This window comes from Triticum aestivum, chromosome 2B, assembly GCF_018294505.1.
Source record: "Triticum aestivum cultivar Chinese Spring chromosome 2B, IWGSC CS RefSeq v2.1, whole genome shotgun sequence".
Taxonomy (NCBI): domain Eukaryota; kingdom Viridiplantae; phylum Streptophyta; class Magnoliopsida; order Poales; family Poaceae; genus Triticum; species Triticum aestivum.
Window position 1 is genome coordinate 572660941 of NC_057798.1, and position 19647 is coordinate 572680587.

The following is a 19647-nucleotide window of genomic DNA, read 5'->3' on the forward strand; positions in this document are numbered from 1 at the left end:
CCGGCCCGTTGCATCGCGGTTGTTTATGATATCGTTAAGAGGTACTTCAGAGGCTACTGTTATCGAACACTCTTGAAAGTAGTGACGCAGCTTCCGGGACGCCATGAACACTGCGTATGCTATTTTTTGGTAGTGCGGGTACCGGGACTTGCATGGAGTGAGGACACTGGACACGTAGTACACTGGTTTCTGGACAGGGAATTAGTGTCCGTCCGTTTCTCGTTCGACGACGAGGACTGCGCTTACAACTTGGGGAGTTGCCGCGATGTATAACAACATAGGTTCGCCGATGTTTGGCACGGCCAGGACAGGGTTTGTTGCCAGTATGGCTTTTATTTCTTCAAGTCCGGCCGTGGCGGCATCTGTCCACTCGAAGTGTTTGGTGCGCCGGAGGAGGCGGTAAAGGGATAATGCCTTTTCCCCCAAGCGGGAGATGAAGCGGCGCAGAGCCGCCACGCATCCCGTCAATTTTTGTATTTGCTTGAGATCTTTTGGAATATCCAATTGTGACAGAGCTCAGATCTTGGCTGGGTTTGCTTCAATTCCTCTACCGGATACAATTCCTCCATGCATCCCTAGGAGCTTTCCGGCTGGTACGCCGAAAACGCATTTTTCCGGGTTAAGCCTAATGTCATATGTTCAGAGGTTATCGAACGTGAGCCTGAAGTCGTCTATCAGATTCTCGACGTGTTTGGTTTTGACGACCACGTCATCCACGTATGCTTCAACAGTTTTGCCGATCTGGTTGGCTAGACATGTCTGAATCATGCGCTGATATGTTGCGCTGGCGTTTTTGAGACCGAAGGGCATTGTGTTGAAGCAGAGTGGGCCGTATGGGGTGATGAATGCTGTTGCAGCTTGGTTTGACTCTGCCATCTTGATTTGGTGGTAACCAGAGTATGCATCGAGGAAACACAATGAATCGTGTCCTGCAGTGGCGTCAATGATTTGATCAATGTGGGGGAGGGGGAAGGGATCCTTTGGGCAGGCCTTATTAGGTCTTTGAAATTGATGCATAGGCGCCAGGATTTGTTCTTCTTTGGTACCATTACCAGGTTTGCCAGCCAGTCCAGATGTTTTATATCTCTGATGAATCCGGCTTCCAATAGTTTGGCTAGCTCCTCTCCCATGGCTTGTCTCTTAGGTTCGGAGAAACGCCGAAGAGTCTGCTTAACGGGTTTGAACCCTTTTAAGATGTTAAGGCTGTGCTCGGCCAGCCTGCGTGGGATTCCTGGCATGTCTGAAGGGTGCCAGGCAAAAATGTCCCAATTTTCGCATAGGAATTCTCTTAGTGCGGCGTCGACGTCAGGGCTGAGTTGTGCCCCGATGGAGGCCGTTTTTGTAGTGTCCTTTGGATGGACTTGGAACTTGACTATTTCGTCTGCCGGCTTGAAGGAGGTGGATTTGGATCTTTTGTCGAGTATCACGTCGTCCCTGTGCACCGTGGAGTGCAACACAGTTAGTTCCTCGGCCGCTAGGGCTTCGGATAGTGCCTCGAGGGCTAGTGCGGCTGTCTTGTTTTCGGCGCGGAGCACTGTGTCCGGATCGCTGGCAAGGGTGATTATTCCGTTGGGCCTGGGCATTTTGAGCTTCATGTACCCGTAATGGGGTATAGCTTGAAAAATTGTGAATGCTTCTCGCCCTAATAGAGCGTGGTATCTGATGCTGAACGGGGCCACTTGAAATGTGACCACCTCGGATTTGTAATTATCCGGCGTGCCGAACACCACATCCAGTGTGATTTTTCCTGAATAGCACGCTTCATGACTGGGGATTATTCCTCGGAAGGTTGTGTTGCTTCGCTCAATGCGGCTCCAGTCTATTTCCATTTTGCGCAGGGTTTCCTCATATATGAGGTTTAGTCTGCTACCAACGTCCATGAGTACCTTTGTAAGCCGGAAGCCGTCCACTATCGGACTGAGGACCAGTGCGGCTGGCGCTTGGGCTGTCCCGAATATAGGTTCGTCACTGGCGTTAAAGGTGATAGCCGTGTCACTCCATGGGTTTATTGTTGCTACTTGGTAGACTTCGGTAAGGCTGTGGAGCGTTCGCTTTCTCGCATTGTTTGATGCGAAAGTCTCGAAGACTGTCGACACCGTACTGGCATTTGCGGGGTGGTGCTCTGCGGATTCTGGAGTTAGAAGCTCCTCGCCACTTCTGGCCACCTGCCGGAGTATCCAACATGCTCTAAGGCTATGAGTTGGTGTGACGCCCTCTGTATTATGAATTTTACAGGGTCCATTGAGCCATCCCTCCAGTACGGTTCCATACCCTGTAGAGGGTTTTTGCTTTTTGCTATTTGGCCTAGGTACCTGGCGATAATGCGCCCTTTTGTTTTGGACTGGTATTGTATTCAGGGTCGGTTTGTCCTAGAATTTTGTTTCAGTTTTCCGAACGCTTTCTGTCGCACAATACTTTCGTACTATGGATGTCAAGTCGGCGAAGCGTGTAATTTCGCAGCGACTTATGGCGTTAAGGATTCCGGTGTCCGTGCAGTTGTTGCATAAGAACGAGATTGCAACTCCCTCGTGGCAGTCCTGTATCCTGTTCATAACCAGGAGGAATCTTGCCTAGTAGTGATGCACTGATTCCCTGGGCTCTTGCCGAATTAGGGATAGATCCCTTATATTTGGGTGGGCGGGTGGATTTAAATCTGGAACCTCGCCCGACATAAGACTCAAGGGCCAAAGAGTTTCTGAACTTGGAAGCATGTTTTCTTGGACGTTATTCAATGAATCAGGACTACTGCCTGACTTTAGGTTCAGGGCTTGGGCGACGTCCTCCCCTCCGCGGATGTCCGGCTTGGAGGGATCGGGAATCCGGACACATATGGTCCTTGGGATGGGCGAAGATTCACCGTATTGTTCCTCCACCACTTCAACGTGGTGGGTGACCTCGGGGGAGTCAATCTCTCTCTCATCGGGTTTAAGCCCAATCTGGCCATAATCTGTAGCGACTCCCAGGGAGGCGATGCGATCCAAGAGCTCGTTTAGGAAGGAGATCTCGATCGGATCTAATTGCTCAGCAAATTCTGAGCTGATGTGGAGATTGCTTTCGATGACCTGAGAGGTCATCATCGATGCGGCGGCCGAATAGGCGGTCATCAAAAACCTGCCTAGCCGGAGAGTTTGACCGACAGCCAAAGCTCCTTTAGCAACAATGTCGTCTTTAAAGATGGGGTGCGGCATCCTTCCCGACGGTGACGAGACAGAGGAACTCTCAATGAAAGCACAAATGTTGGTGTCAAAACCGGCGGATCTCGGGTAGGGGTCCCGAACTGTGTGTCTAGGCGGATGGTAACAGGAGACAAGGGACACGATGTTTTTACCCAGGTTCGGGCCCTCTAGGTGGAGGTAAAACCCTACTCCTGCTTGATTAATATTGATGGTATGGGTAGTACAAGAGTTGATCTACCACGAGATCATAGAGGCTAAACCCTAGAAGCTAGCCTATGGTATGATTGTTGTTCGTCCTACGGACTAAAAACTCTCCGGTTTATATAGACACTGGAGAGGGCTAGGGTTACACCGAGTCGGTTACAGTTGGAGGAGATCTACATATCATATCGCCAAGCTTGCCTTCCACGCCAAGGAAAGTCCTAACCGTACACGGGACGAAGTCTTCAATCTTGTATCTTCATAGTCCGGGAGTCTGGTCACAGGTCATAGTTCGGCCATCCAGACACCCCCTAATCCGGGACTCCCTCACCTGCCCTAAAGATCCTTTTCCTCTGCCAAGGATTGATCAAGTAATAGACTCCACAGCCGGATGCGAGTTGTTGAGTTTCTTGGATGCTTACTCGGGCTACCACCAGATAAAATTGGACCCAGCCGACCGCCTGAAGACCGCCTTCATCACCCCATTCGGAGCTTTCTGTTACCTGACTATGATATTCGGTTTAAGAAATGCCGGTGCCACTTTTCAACGTTGCATGCAGAAATGCCTCCTCAAGCAACTCGGCAGAAATGCCCACGTCTATGTAGACGACGTTGTGGTGAAGACGGAGAAACGCGGCACCTTGCTGGAAGACCTCAGGAAGACCTTTGAAAATTTGCGCCGGTTTCAGATCAATCTCAACCCTGAGAAATGCGTGTTCGGGGTACCAGCTGGCCAACTTCTAGGCTTCCTGGTCTCCGAACGCGGCATCGAATGCAACCTAGTGAAGATCAAGGCCATAGAGAGAATGAAGATTCCTACCAAGCTGCGAGACGTCAAAAAGTTCACCGGATGCCTAGCATCTCTGAATCGCTTCATCAGCCGGCTCGGAGAGAAGGCTCTCCCCCTCTACCGACTCATGAAGAAGTCCACTCACTTCGCGTGGAATGACTAGGTGTACCTAGCTTTCCACGAGCTAAAGAAGATGATGTCCATACCGCCTGTCTTGGCGGCACCGACAGAGAAAGAGCCCATGTTCCTCTACATTGCCGCCACTAGCCGGGTGGTCAGCACAGTTATCGTGGTTCAGCGTCCAGAAGAAGGCCGAGCTCAGCTAGTCTAGAGGCCGGCATATTATTTGAGCGAAGAACTGTCCACCTCGAAGCAGAACTACCCGCACTATCAGAAGATGTGCTATGATGTGTACTTCGCCTCCAAGAAACTCAAGCCCTACTTTCAAGAGCATCCCATCACGGTCGTATGCACTGCCCCGCTCGCCAAGATCATAGGCAGCTGGGATGCATCCAGCTGAGTGGCAAAATGGGCCATTGCACTGGCTCCTTACACAATCTACTACCAGCCTCGCACCACCATCAAGTCCCAAGCATTGGCCGACTTCCTCATCGACTGGGCCGAGACCTAGTACCTGCCACCGGCCCAAGACTCCACTCATTCGCGGATGCACTTCGATGGATCCAAGATGCGCAAGGGCTTGGGAGCCGGCATCGTCCTCACCTCTCCCAAAGGCGACAAACTCAGATACACATTGAAAATCCATTTTGCCACCTCCAACAATGTAGCCGAGTACGAGGCACTCATACACGGGCTCCGGCTGGACAAGGAACTCGGCATCCGCCGGATCCTGTGCTATGGCGACTCGGACTTGGTGGTCCAGCAATTATCCGGCGACTGGGATGCCAAGGACGCAAACATGGCAAGCTACTGTTTCCTTGTTCAGCAAATCAGCGGATACTTCGAGGGGTGCGAGTTCCTCCACGTGCCACGGGCCGACAACAAGCAAGCAGATGCCCTGGCACGAATAGGCTCCACCCAGCAAGCTATACCAACCGGCGTCGCCCTCCAATGCCTCCTCAAGCCGTCTGTCAAGCCATCTCTGGAATCTAGTTCCATCTTCGTGCCGCCTGACCCCGACATAGTCGGATCCAACTTCGGGAACCAAGCAAGTGGCTCAGGAACTTCGACAGCAGGCTCGGGGACTGCGATAGTCGAACCCGGCTCGGGGACTACTGCAGCCGGCTAGGGGACTACACCAACACAGCAGGCGGAGGCCGACTCCAACTCTTCACAACCCAGCCCACCCGCCCTGGTTGCAGTAGCCGTTCTGGCGATAGAAGAAGTCACAGCTCCATCATGGGCCCAGCCCATCCTCCACTTCCTGATAAACGGAGAACTGCCAACTGACGAGATCTCGGCAAGACAAGTCCAATGTTGAGCCGGAGCATACACAATAATGAACCGAGAGCTTGTTAGGCGCAGCGTTACTAGAGTGTTCCAACGCTGCGTCGAGCTAGAGAAAGGCATATCAATCCTCGAAGACATCCACCAGGGCGAATGTGGCCACCATGCAGCCTGAAGGTCACTCATCGCCAATGCGTTCCGCCATGGATTCTTCTGGCCGACTGCTTTGGAGGACGCCAAGGAATTAGTCAAACAATGCAAAGGGTGCCAAATCTTCGGCTCCAAGCAGCACCTGCCGGCTTCTGCACTCAAGACCATCCCCCTCACCTGGCCTTTTGCCGTCTGGGGACTGGACATGGTGGGCCCATTCAAGACGGCGTGTGGCGGCATGACACATCTGCTTGTCGCCGTGGACAAATTTACCAAGTGGATTGAAGCAAAGCCGATCAAGAAACTGAATGGGCCGACTGCCGTGACATTCATCGCTGATATTACAACCCGGTATGGAGTACCACATAGCATCATCAGCGACAATGGCATGAATTTTGCCAAGGGAGCACTGGCACGTTTCTGCGCGACATAGGGCATCTGACTGGACTTAGCGTCCGTTGCCCACCCGCAGTCAAACGGCCAAGTCGAGCGAGCAAACGGCCTCATCCTCTCTGGCATCAAGCCTCGATTGGTCGTGCCGCTGGAGCGTTCGGCCGGCTGTTGGCTCGACAAGCTGTCGGCCGTCCTCTAGAGTATATGCACTACCCCGAACAAGTCAACCGACTTCACCCCTTTCTTCCTTGTATATGGTGCTGAGGCTGTCATCCCAACTGACATCGAGTTCGACTCACCTCGGGTCACCAGCCGGGCTCTAGGCAACGACTCCTACTACCTGATCGACGCGCAGAAGCCGAAGGCACGCAAGAGACATGATTCCGGCAAGGAGTCGGAGCGACCATGGAATGCCAATCTTCTTCGAAGATTTTTACAGTTAAAATGCAGTATGTACCACGCTACCTTTTGTGTTAAGTACGAGACAACGGGCCCCCCAAGGAGTACTCGAGGACTACCCTCTTTTATCTATGAATGATGGGTATCATACCCATGGTTATGCCACTACATTCATTTTTTCGTCCGGCACCGGGTTCGACCAGTCGGCCCGGGGACTTGCCGCCTTGAGTTATATTCAAAAGTTCTACCTACAGTCAGACAAGTAGTGTGCCGGCACCCAAGCCCTCTCTTGTTGAAAGTCGCAGCTCGAAGAATCGACTATCCGGTTGGCAAGAGCCAAAGGCAGGAAAGGATGCCCACACGAAAAACGGCTAAGGATTAACGACCTTATATAACCCAAGCTGGCTTCCCCCCTGCCAACCGGCTGTCAGAGCAGCTAGCTGGCTAGCTTCCCTCCTTCCTCTACTACAATCTAAGAAAGCTCGAGTACTTGTCCTCCCAGACGTCCAATCCCTTACCCGGTCACAAACTGCACAGCAGCTGTCCGGCTGGGAAGGCAGCGACCAAGGGAGGGCGGCAAAGGAAAACAACCAAAAGATGAAAAGCAAGTAGGAATGGAAGCCACACACATGCATAATTATATTTACACAAAAGGCCTTCGAAAGGCCGCCATTCGACATAGTGTGAATACACCCCCAGTGGGTGGAACTGCACAAATTTAATAAAGAGTTGTTCAAGGAGTAACGAGCAGCAAAGTAAAGACAGCGAGTCAGGCCAAGGGAGCAACGGCGGAGTCGGGCAAGTTGGTGGAGACGGTAGTGTTGGCTGGAGGAGTGGCTGGCGGCGAGTCTCGGCTTGATCGTCACCTGCGGCAAGCGGTGCATTCGCATGCACCTTGTTGCTAGAGGCACGATCAGGCTGAGGCTGGCTGGCTGCTTCACCGTCCGACACAATCTCTTCGCCATCTTCCTCCTCCTCCTCTTCGCCCTCGTCGCTGGAGTCAATCTCCTCCGCCAAGTCTTCACCGTCTGCCGGGTTCAGCCCAAACATTCCTCCGTCTGAGCGACGTCGTCTTCCTTTACCTCAGGAGCAAAGGCGCTGGTGTCGGTGAAGTCGGCTATCACCGAGGCACGCTGAATGATAGCCAGCTGCTCGTCAGCCTCCTGCCGCCAGGTGCGCAGCTGGTCCAAATTCAGCCCAGGATACCAAGCCCGGATGAACTCTAGCGCCCTCGAGTGCCGGACCGAGCTGCTGAAGCCTTCCAAGCCTCGAAGCGGCTGACTGTTACCTCCAGCCAGTTGGCAGTCCGGCTGGGGCTATGGGGAATCACCTCGCCGGGCAAAAGGGCAGCCAGCACCTGCGCTCCGGCACGCTGAAGACGGCGGAGCATGCGATAGGCCGGCTGAAGGCGGGCTTGGATCGCCAGAAGCTGCTCCTCAAGCGACCCGTTGGCGTCCGGTGTGATCTCAACCCCAGCCTGCCGCCGGGCATCATGATGAGCTTCGATGGCTTGGTTGGTGGCGACGGAGTAGCCGGGGAAGTATTCTTCACAAAGAAGAAAGAAATGGAGCAAATAAGAAGATAAACCAGATCACAAGGACGAGCAAAGGAGCGAAGAAGAGGGCGGCCTACCGTCAATCAAATCTTCAACCCGGCCGTAGCCCTCGCTCAGTGCCTGCCTCACCTCAGCCCAGCTCGCCGCCTCGGTCTCATACTCGGCTTTGAGGGCGGCCTCACTGTCCTGCGCCGTCTTCAGGGCCGCCTTGTGATTCTCCTCCTGGTCGGCCAGCTTCTTGGCCAGGCGATCACGCTCCTGAACCAAGGCGTTACACTCGTTTTCCTTAGCGCGAAGGGTGGTCTGGGCCACACCCAACTGCTCCCTCAAGTCGGCATTGGCTCCTGCCGATATGGAGAAGAAGAACTTAAGGAAGAAGTCCTCAGGAAAGATCAGACCCGACTGCTCAGCAGTCAGCCCGAATCTCGGGGACTACACCCAGTGGGTGCGCTGGCGCGCCCCCACATGAGATAAAAAACAAAAGCACTCACTCCGGCTCTCCGTCAGATCGGCGCTCTTCTGATTCATCTCCCGGGCCTGGGAGTTGAAAGTAGCATCATGGAGGTTGAAAATAGCAAATCATTAAATCAAAGTCTTCTGAGAATTTCCAAGCCGCCTGCTCAGCAGCCGACTTGGAACTCGGGGACTATACCCAGTGGGTGCACTGGCGCGCCCCCACGGAAGAAATCAAGAGCGAAGACTAACCCGAATGGCCGACCGCGTTGCAAGAAACTCTTGGGTATACTGCTACAGCGCGGTGGCCTGATACTGAAGTCGGCTCCGGACATCCTGTGCCGCCACATTCAGCACAGCCGTTCCACCGCCCGGCGTCCACCCTGGCGAGCTGACTATGGCCATCTCCAGGTCATGGGACAACGAGTTGGATCCCGCGGCCCTCTGCTGGTCCGGCTCTGAAGTTGCCTTCCCCGCGCGCCGATGAGTCGGCGACAGGACCACAAGATCCACCCTCACAGTCGGCTCACCTCCAGCCGGCTACTCAGGCGGCGCCTCGGGCTGGCTGCCTTGGCCTGTCCCGGCTGACGAAGGTGGCACCGCCTCTCCCTCCGGGATGACTATGTCGCCCCCCTCCCTCTCCATCGCCGGCTGGTCGCGGCCGGCCTCCTCTGGCGGGGGCACCGGGATTTCGGGGGCCACGGTGCGGAGGGGGATGATGAGTTGTGGAGGCCGGCTACGCAGGGCCTCCGCCGCCCTCTCTGTGGCTGCGGCCTCCGCCTGAGCCTCGGCCGGCGCCTCAGCCGACTCCTCCGCCGTCTCCTGAGCTGCCTTGGCGGCGGCTGCCCTCTGCTCCTCCGCCTCCCGCTCCTCCCGCGGCTCCCGCGCGTTCCACTCCGTCGCCGCTTGGAGCTCAGCGCGGGGGTCTACGCGGCGGGAACTTGCAGATCCTCGCGCCCCTCCGACTATGGAGGCGGCTGTAGTCTGCTCAAGAGAGAGCGGAGCCATGGTTGATAAGATAAGAAAAGGCTTACAAGAATGCCGACTGAAGAGAAGAAAGAAAGGCGCACGAGAATTAACACTTACGCCGAAACTGCCTGCGGCTGCTTCACCCCCTTGCGGAAGTGGGCCGCCTCGTCCTGCTTGGTCGCCGCCGCGGAACCCTTGGGCTTTTTGGCCGACCGTCGAAGAGAGTCGGCGCCGCCCGGATTTTCTACGCGCCGCCCCGTGCAGCCGGCCCGCCAGAAGGGCCCGCGCCTTGATGGTCGGATGCCGGCTGGCAGCGCGTAATAGGTTTGGCCTCGTCATCATCCGGCCAGTCCTCGAAACCGGCGGTGAACCCAGAGCCGCCTCTCTCGCCACCTCCCCCTACGGCATCGTCGTCTAAGGCGGCCGCCCCCAAGTCGGGGTCGTCCAGGTCGTCCGTCACACGGTCGGGGGCGAACTCGCATTCCGCCCCCACGGTTCCGGCCGACGGATGAAGGAGGTATTTTTATTAAGAACAAGCCGACTAGTCAGAAGCCGGCCAGAGAGAACTCGGTAACAAGAGAAGAAGAAAAGAAGGAAGGCTTACCACAGGCGGGGGGTTGGCGCGAGAATACGTCTCCTTGCCGTACCGCCATTCCTCGGTGAGCTTGCAGTTGGCGATGTAGTTCACCATGTAAGATACCTCCTCATGAGGCATCTCCTTGCTGCTCAGCCGGCTTGGGTCGAAGCGGCCGCTCATCTGACAAATTAGATGAGGGAGGCCTTGGAGTGGGAGCACCCGGTGCTCCACGAAGGCGGCTATCAGGTCGGACCCAGTTAGGCCCTCCGACTGGATCAGCACCCGAAGCCGGGCGACGGCGCCAGCCCCAACCGGCGTCAGCAACCTTGCCCGGTAGGACCACGAGGGCTGTCTCCCAGCCGGCGGGCCGGCTACGTAATCCGGCAGATTGACGTAGTCGCCCTGCGATGCAGCGTTCTTCACATAAAAATAAGATTTCTGCCAAAGCTTCACCGACTGGATCAGCGCGATGGGCGGAAATGGGTTACCGGTTGTCGATCTCCGTATGGCGATGAAGGCGCCGCATGGAGCCGGCACGCCCGCGACGACCGTACCGAGCTTGGACTAGAAGAACTCCCCCCAAAGTTCGATGGTGGGGAGGACGCCGAGTGAGGGAGTCCTGGACTAGGGGGTGTCCGGATAGCCGGACTATCATCATCGGCCGGAATCCAAGACTATGAAGATACAAGATTGAAGACTTCGTCCCGTGTCCGGATGGGACTTTCCTTGGCGTGGAAGGCAAGCTTGGCGATACGGATGTGTAGATCTCCTACCATTGTAACCGACTCTGTGTAACCCTAGCCCTCTCTGGTGTCTATATAAACCGGATGGCTTTAGTCCATAGGACGAACAACAATCGTACCATAGGCTAGCTTCTAGGGTTTAGCCTCCTTGATCTCGTGGTAGATCTACTCTTGTAACACACATCATCAATATTAATCAAGCAGGATGTAGGGTTTTACCTCCATCAAGAGGGCCCGAACCTGGGTAAAACATCGTGTCCCTTGTCTCCTGTTACCATCCGCCTAGACGCACAGTTCAAGACCCCCTACCCGAGATTCGCCGGTTTTGACACCGACATTGGTGCTTTCATTGAGAGTTCCTCTGTGTCGTCACCAATAGGCTCGATGACTTCTTCGATCATCAACTACGACGCGGTCCAGGGTGAGACATTTCTCCCTGGACAGATCTTCGTATCCGGCGGCTTCGCGCTGCGGGCCAATTCGCTTGGCCATCTGGAGCAGATCGGAAGCTACGCCCCTGGCCGTCAGGTCAGATTTGGAAGTTCAAACTTCACGGCTGACATCCGCGGGGATTTGATCTTCGATGGATTCGAGCCACAACCAAGCGCGCCGCACTATCATGACGGGCATGATTTAGCTCTGCAGCCGGACAGTACCCTGGAGGCCGCACTCGAGCCCGCTCTGATCTTCAATTTGGGGCCGGCTGCACAGATCGAGAACGGATGGCTAGACACCGCCTCGGGGGCTGCAACCTCTACGGTGATAGAGCCGAACACTGACCTTGTCCCTCATAAAGCTCGTGACTCCAAGGTGCCGGACTCCTTGCCGGACTCCGAACCTCCCGCGCCCCCTCCGATCGGATCTGATTGGGCGCCGATCATGGAGTTCACCGCAGCGGACATCTTTCAACACACAGCTTTCAGCGACATCTTGAGTTTGCTAAAGTATCTCTCGTTATCAGGAGAGCCCTGGCCGGACTGCGGTCAGGACGGTTGGGATGCAGACGACGAAGAAATTCAAAGCCCACCCACCACCCACTTGGTAGCTACTGTCAACGATCTAACCGACTTGCTAGACTACGACTCCGAAGACATCGACGGTATGGACGATGATGCCGGAGACGACCAAGAACCAGCACCCATCCGGCATCGGAAAGCCACCCCAACGCACGACGTATACAAGGTGGATACACCAAAAGGAAGCGACAACGAGGAAAAACGGGACGAGGCGAAGGACAACTCCCCCAACAAACAACCAAAACGGCGACGCAAGAGCCGCCCGAGGACCGGCCTCGATAAAAACGGCACCCATACTGACCCGGCCCTAGAGCAGGGCGAAGCAGCGGACGACGAACATGCCACCAGGTAACCATCCGAACATGATGAACTGGACAAGAAACCCATCCCCGGCGAAGACGATCTCACATCAACAGAGCATACGAACCTTCATAAAAGTCTCATCGCCACTTCAAGAAGCTTGAAGAAGCAAAAGCGGTAGCTCAAAACAGCAGAGGACGCACTCAGAATGAGATGGAGCAAAGTACTCAACACCACAGATAAATATGGCGCTAGTCACCAGACAAAGAGCTACCCGAAGCGCAAGCTGTTCCCGAATTTGACGAGGAGGCCTTAGAGCCCCCTCAGTCAAAAAAGAAAGAAGCCGCCTGGCCGGATAGACGACCAGATGACAGGCCAAGAACAGCAAGGGGCGCCGGACACAAGCCGGCACATGATCCTCGGAAAAAGGGTCACCCGGCCAGGTCCATCTATGGGCCAAAAAAGAATACTCCAGGAAACAACATAACCCGCCGAGCATTTGAAGACAACGGCAGACCCAAATACAGGGGCGCCGCACACCCACTATGTTTCACCGACGAGGTACTGGATCATGGATTTCCAGCGGGATTCAAACCCGTAAACATAGAGGCATATGACGGAACAACAGACCCCGGAGTCTGGATTGAGGATTATATCATACACATACATATGGCCAGAGGAGACGATCTCCATGCCATAAAATACCTAACCCTCAAGCTCAAAGGGCCAGCTCGGCATTGGCTCAAAAGCCTCCCAGAAAATACCATTGGAAGTTGGGAAGAGCTTGAGGATGCGTTTCGAGCAAATTTTCAGGGGACTTATGTCCGCCCTCCGGATGCAGACGATTTAAGTCACATAACTCAACAGCCCGGAGAGTCAGCACGCAAATTTTGGAACAGGTTCCTCACTAAAAAGAACCAAATAGTGGACTGTCCGGACGTTGAAGCCTTAGCAGCCTTTAAACACAATGTCCAAGACGAATGGCTCGCCAGACACCTCGGCCAGGAAAAACCAAGAACAATGGCCGCACTAACAAGCCTCATGACTCGCTTTTGCGCAGGGGAGGACAGCTGGCTAGCTAGATGCAGCACCAGCGACCCGAGTACATCCGAAGTCAGGGATGGAAATGGGAAATCACGGCGCAGAAAAGATCAGCGCCGGAATAAGGAAAATGGCCCAAATAGCACTGCGGTCAACGCCGAATTCAAAAGCTCTCGGCCGAATAACAAAACACTGCCCCTCAAGGACAACAGCGACGAGCTATCCAACCTAAACAAAATTCTGGATAGGCTATGTCATATACATGGTACCCCCGGGAAGCCTGCAAACCATACCCATAGAGATTGTTGAGTCTTCAAGAAGTCCGGCCGACTTAACACCGAACGCAAGGGGCTCGACACACCAAGCGAAAGTGACGAACCACAAAAGCAGCACTCCGGAAAACAGAAGACTTTCCCACTAGAAGTCAAAACAGTGAACTCACTTCATGTGATAACACGAAAACACAGCGCGGCACCTGCCGTATCAGGACACCGTCCGCAGAATGGGGGTAGACCCTACTAAAATTCACCATAACAACACTTCCTTGAAAGGAGTGACGCCAGGCCATTAAGCCAATTATATGTGCTCTGTACCACTAGAGGTTGTGTTCGGTTCATCCGACAACCTCCGTCGCGAAAAGCTCACTCTCCATATCGCCCCATTTTACAGTGGCCATCGAGCACTACTGGGACACAAAGCTTTCGCCCGCTTTAACACACTACCACATTACACGTCTCTTATACTTACAATGCCCGGTCCACGCGGCTTAATCTCATTAAAGAGTAACTCCGAGTGTTCCTCGACTACGAAGAGCGTGGGGCTGCCTTGACAGCCACTCCGACCTTGCAGGTCAAGGCCCTAAAAACAGGCCATTCAGACCCCGGACACGGTTAGGCGAGTCCGGCGTAAATAAACAAGGGGCTTCCCAGCCGCATACCCCCTTTATAAGGGGCCGCGCGTATAAATGATGAGAGCCAATAAAGCTCAACTTTCTTCATCTTCCAAATTATACTTTATTTTAATACAACTTGTGCATGATATTTCTTAGAAACTAAGTCCTTCTCTTTTACAGATGAACCACGTGCTACACCTGTCCAGGATACAGCACAACGGAGACATGGGCGCAGACGTGCAGTAGGGACCCGTTGCAAGGATTCTTTTCATATTATGACCCTGCGTAAACCTTTCTTACTGTCTCTTGTTGATACACATCCCCCGGTTTCCTACCATAGCCGAGGAGGAGGCTGGCGTTTTGGCATCGGCCGCGTCAGAAGTTCCCGCCTATACGTGGACACTAGGGGCTTAGGGCATTGTTCTGCCCGGTATCATAAAGACCGCACACCTCAGGGAGTGTTCGGCGTCTCGTGTTAGGCCTTATATGCATCAGCTCCGAATCATGTCTTTGGTCAAATGTTGGGTTTGCCCGGCTCCTGTGTTTTGCTGCCTTATGTTCCGTATCATCGGCTAACGCGGCACCAGGAGAACTACTGTGATTGTGCCCCGGTTCAGCCGGGCGAGCGCCTTAGTAGAGAAAGCCGAAAACTGACTGTCATGATATAGCGAGAGACTGGTCAACCACTTGATCGACTATGGGAATGTTTAGAATTCCTCCGCTTTGACGAAGGACCGCTGCCCTGTCAGGCACATACGCGCCCCAAGTTCGGAGAGCGCGATGCCTCTAGGGGCTATATAGTAGCCCCACCATCGAGCTCCTATGGCTAAGTGAAAGTGATAAAGCATTATAGTCCGGTTGCCTAGTTTGCTATGCTATCACCTCCTTCAAAGGACCAAGACGTTGGATTAAGTGTGAAAAAGCGTTTTTCTTTTTTTTTTTTTGCAAACACCCCCGCACCATGTGCGTGGGGGCTGAAGCCAAAGACTGCAATTTCAGGTTATTCATACATATACGGCCGCACGGGAGATAGTTCAATACTTGAACGCACAAGTATAAAAAGCTATTGCATTATAAACATGATCTCACAAATTATACACGTCATTTGAACATGACATCTTTCGAGCACTGTGACTCTATTAAATGAGCGCCCTGCAGGACTTCCTCAAAATAGTGCTCGGCGGGTAATCGTCTCTTGTCCGAACCCCGGGATGCAACAGCGGTGGCATCCATGTCCGCCCAGTATGTCTTCACACGGGCGAGAGCCATCCGTGCACCTTCTATGCATGCCGACCGCTTCATCGCCTTGATATGCGGCACCGCCCCAAGGAATTGCTGCAACAAGCCAAAATAACTCTTCGGCTTGGGCCTTTCCGGCCACAGATGAGTGACCACATCCGTCATGGCAAGTCCGGACAATCTATTCAGCTCAGCCCACTCAGCCAGCTGATCAGTCAACGAAAGTGGACGCTCCGGACTATGGAATTGAGACCAGTAAAGCTCTTCCATTTCGTGATCCTTCTGGCTTCGGAAGTGCACGACTGCGTCCGCCGCACTCGCCGCCAAATCCAGATAAGGATCCTCCACACCACACAACTGGCCCAGCTGAGCATACTTCGGATCCGTGAACTTCCTACGCAGAAGAAAGGGCTTTCCAGCCGCAATGTCTCCGGCCTGACGCAGTTCCTCCTTCATAGCCCGCATCTCACTCCGGGCATCCTTGACTTCGGCGTCGGCCTTCTTCAGGCCCTCTTGCTCCACTCGGCGTTCTCCTTCAAGAACCTCACAACGGTCGGTAGCATCTTTTAATTTCAAAGCCATTCCGGCCAACTCTTCCCTGCTTCGGCAGTGAGCAGCCTTTTCGGCTTTTAGCTCTTCTGCTACCTTCAAGGCAGCCGCATCACTTATCCTGGCTTGCTCCTTGGCTCGAGCAAGCTCTGCTCGAAGATCTTCCACAGCAGCGGCACCATCTGCATCAAGCATACAAATTGTAAGGAACGGGCACCAGCTCCCTTACTAGGCAACCGCGTAGCAACCACCTACCTTGCGACTCGTTAAGTCGTTTATTGACTAGTGCGATGTCCGCATCCGCAACATCGAGTTGCCTCTTCAGTTCGGCAACTCCATCAGTCCGGCTGGCCATCGAACGTTTCGCCACCTACATAGGAAAGGCGACATTCTATAACTGAGATTATGATCCTTGGCACGCTATCGCTTTCGACAGCATACCAAGTCTCAGGGGCTACTATCTATACAGGGCGCACTTCATGTGCAAAACTGTCAAAGGTATGTCATTTTTTGCGTACCTCAAACCCCGTCAGCAAGCTTCCGACGGCCTCATACAACCCGCTCTCGGCGGATGAGATCCTTTCAATCACCGTACTCATTAATGTGCGGTGATCTTCCAAGATAGACGCCCTCTTGAGCAAATCCTGCAGCTCCACCGGCGGTATTCCAATGGGTGCCGGACTTTCCGGCCCCGCCGGACTCGGGGAGACCCTCCATGACGACACCTCAGGGTTGTCCACCCCGCCCGACGGGGCGGCAGATGAAGGCGTCTCGCTTTCCATCATCTCCGGACGAAGGTCCCCCGAAGTTGAGCTCTGCTGAGATGGGCTGAGATCCGAACTACAAGGTGAAAACTTCGGTTACCTTTGGAAATAATAAGGGACATTCCCTATTACAAAATTCCCCCTTTTTTACTTACGGCTCGCTGGAGGGCTGATTCCTCCGACGAGACAGTACGGACGGGGCTCCTCCCGGCACAGGACCTTCCGATACAGATTTCTTTCCCCGCTTTGAGGCGTTGACCTCTGGGTCTTCGGAAGCGGTCCTCTTGTCCCCCTGGAAGGAGGGACTCTCGATTCCTCCCTGACTGAAAGCCTCCTTGGCAGAGGTGGTAGTTCCCCTGTGCTCCCCTTCACCCTCCTCCGAAGGTGCAACCTCCAACATTTTGATTAACACGGGATCCTGCGTGGTCTCAGGGAGGGGAGCCGGACACCGTATCAGTTTTGCTTGCGCTATCCACTCGTGTCCAAGGGATAGCTGGTTAAAAGGCAAACCCACGATAAATAAATTGACAATGTGTCTGGACACAGGGCTACTTACTTGAGTATCCGGGCGATTGCAGCTTAGGACAGCGTCCTCGGTCAAGTCCGGACGCATCTCTTGCGATCCGAAGAACAGTTTGTACATCTCCGCGGGTGTCAAACCCATGAAGTGTTGAAGAGCTCGTGGCCCCTCCGGATTAAATTCCCACAGGAGGAGGGGGCGACGTTTGTAGGGCAGAAGGCGCCAGATCAGCATAACCTGTACCACTGCGACTAGATTGATCTCCCTTTCTTGGAGGCCTCGAATCCGGTCCTGCAACAGGGGTACGACTTTGGACGGCCCCTAGTCACGCCCCTTGTTGACCCATAACGTCAACTGTTGTGGAGGGCCCGAGCAGAAGACGGGCGGCGGTCTCTGACTGCTGCCCCTGGGAGCGGTGATATAGAACCACTCCTGTTCCCACAAGCCGAGCTCCTCCTGAAAAGAGCCCTCGGGCCATGGAGCATCGGCCCTCTTGCTTATAACCGCCCCGCCGCACTCTGTCTGACGCCTCTCAATCATCTTCGGCTCCACGTTGAAGGTTTTGAGCCACAAGCCGAAGTGATGGGTTGTGCGGAGGAAGGCTTCACAGACGACAACGAATGATGAGATGTGGAGGATGGACTCCGGAGCCAAGTCATGGAATTCCAGCCCATAGTAAAACATGAGCCCCCTCACGAAGGGATCCGTCGGGAAGCCTAAACCCCGCTGGAGGTGAGACACGAACACGACGCTCTCACCAAGCTCGGGAGTCGGAATGACCTGCCCTCGGGCAGGCAGCCTATGCGAAATCTCGTAGGTTAAGTACCTGGTGTCTCTCAGCTTTAGCACGTCCTCTTCCGTGACGGAGGAGGGCATCCACCGGCCTCGTAGGTCGGGGCCGGACATTGTCGAAGATCGAAGGTACTCGAATCTGGAGCCCTGGGTGTTGGAACTCGGGGTGAGGGGCGGATTCGATAGAGGATTGAAGGAAAAGAACGGACCTTGGTCTCATTATAAGGAGGAAGAATACCAAGAGCCGTCCCCATGACCGTTTCGAACCCGCCTTCGATGGAGGGGGCGTGGCAACGGGCACGATTGGGTTACCCACATCCGTATTGATGGCTATCCCGGAATAAGGGGAACTCGATCTCTGCTTTGACAAGACGTGCCAAGGAAACCGCTTCGCTAAACGCGCTGAGGTGGTACAATAAAAACAATTCGAGTAAAGGCTTGGTAGTGGTGTGACGACACGCCACGAAATACGTCAGCAGATTGAACTTGTGTAAATGTTATTCTCTCTACGGTGGTATGTGGAAATTATTTTGCAGAGTCGACACTATCCTGGTGTTCACAATCTTCTATAAATTATTCGGAGGAGGAACCCGCCTTGCAATGCCGAAGACAATATGCGCGCCGGACTCGTCGTCATTGAAGCCTGGTTCAGGGGCTACTGAGGGAGTCCTGGACTAGGGGGTGTCCGGATAGCCGGACTATCATCATCGGCCGGACTCCAAGACTATGAAGATACAAGATTGAAGACTTCGTCCCATGTCCGGATGGGACTTTCCTTGGCGTGGAAGGCAAGCTTGGCGATACGGATATGTAGATCTCCTACCATTGTAACCGACTCTATGTAACCCTAGCCCTCTCCGGTGTCTATATAAATAGGATGGCTTTAGTCCATAGGACGAACAACAATCATACCATAGGCTAGCTTCTAGGGTTTAGCCTCCTTGATCTCCTGGTAGATCTACTCTTGTAACACACATCATCAATATTAATCAAGCAGGACGTAGGGTTTTACCTCCATCAAGAGGGGCCGAACCTGGGTAAAACATCGTGTCCCTTGTCTCTTGTTACCATCCGCCTAGACGCACAGTTCGGGACCCCCTACCCGAGATCCGCCCCTTTTGACACCGACACCGAGGAAGCCTTCGCACAGAGTGACGAAGGCCGACAGCAGCACCACCATGTGTTGGAGTGAGGTGGTGGTAAAACTCGAGATGATAAAACTCGAGAAACGAGCAGAAGAAGCCGCTCGCAGGAAGGCCGACGCTGCGCAGGCAGTGCGACTAGAAGATTACTCGCTCGCCCTCTTCCGGCGCCGGCGAAATCTCCCTCTCCAGCGCGAGACAGACCCGCACGTGATCCCTTCCCGACAACCGCCACGTCTTGCGGAGGAAGTCGATGTGGTCTTCACAGACTTTGGAGCCATCCCAGGAGCTCGACGTTGGAGCCATGAGGACGGGAAGGCGACGGAAAGCGCGGCGGTGGAGAGCGCGCGATCCGGCGGCAGCAAGACTGCCGCACGCCAAGAAGAATGGCAGAAAGGTGGCACAGTGGAGAGCCGCTGCGGCGACAGAGAGGAAGAAGAAGAAGGGAATGGCGGAGCGAGGGCGAGCGTGCAAGCCATTGCCGTCTCCCCCTCCTCCCCCTACTTATAGCCCCGCGCAGCGAAGCCGAGGAGGCAAGGCGTGGGGGGCGTGGGATTAACTGTGCCCACTCCCACACGT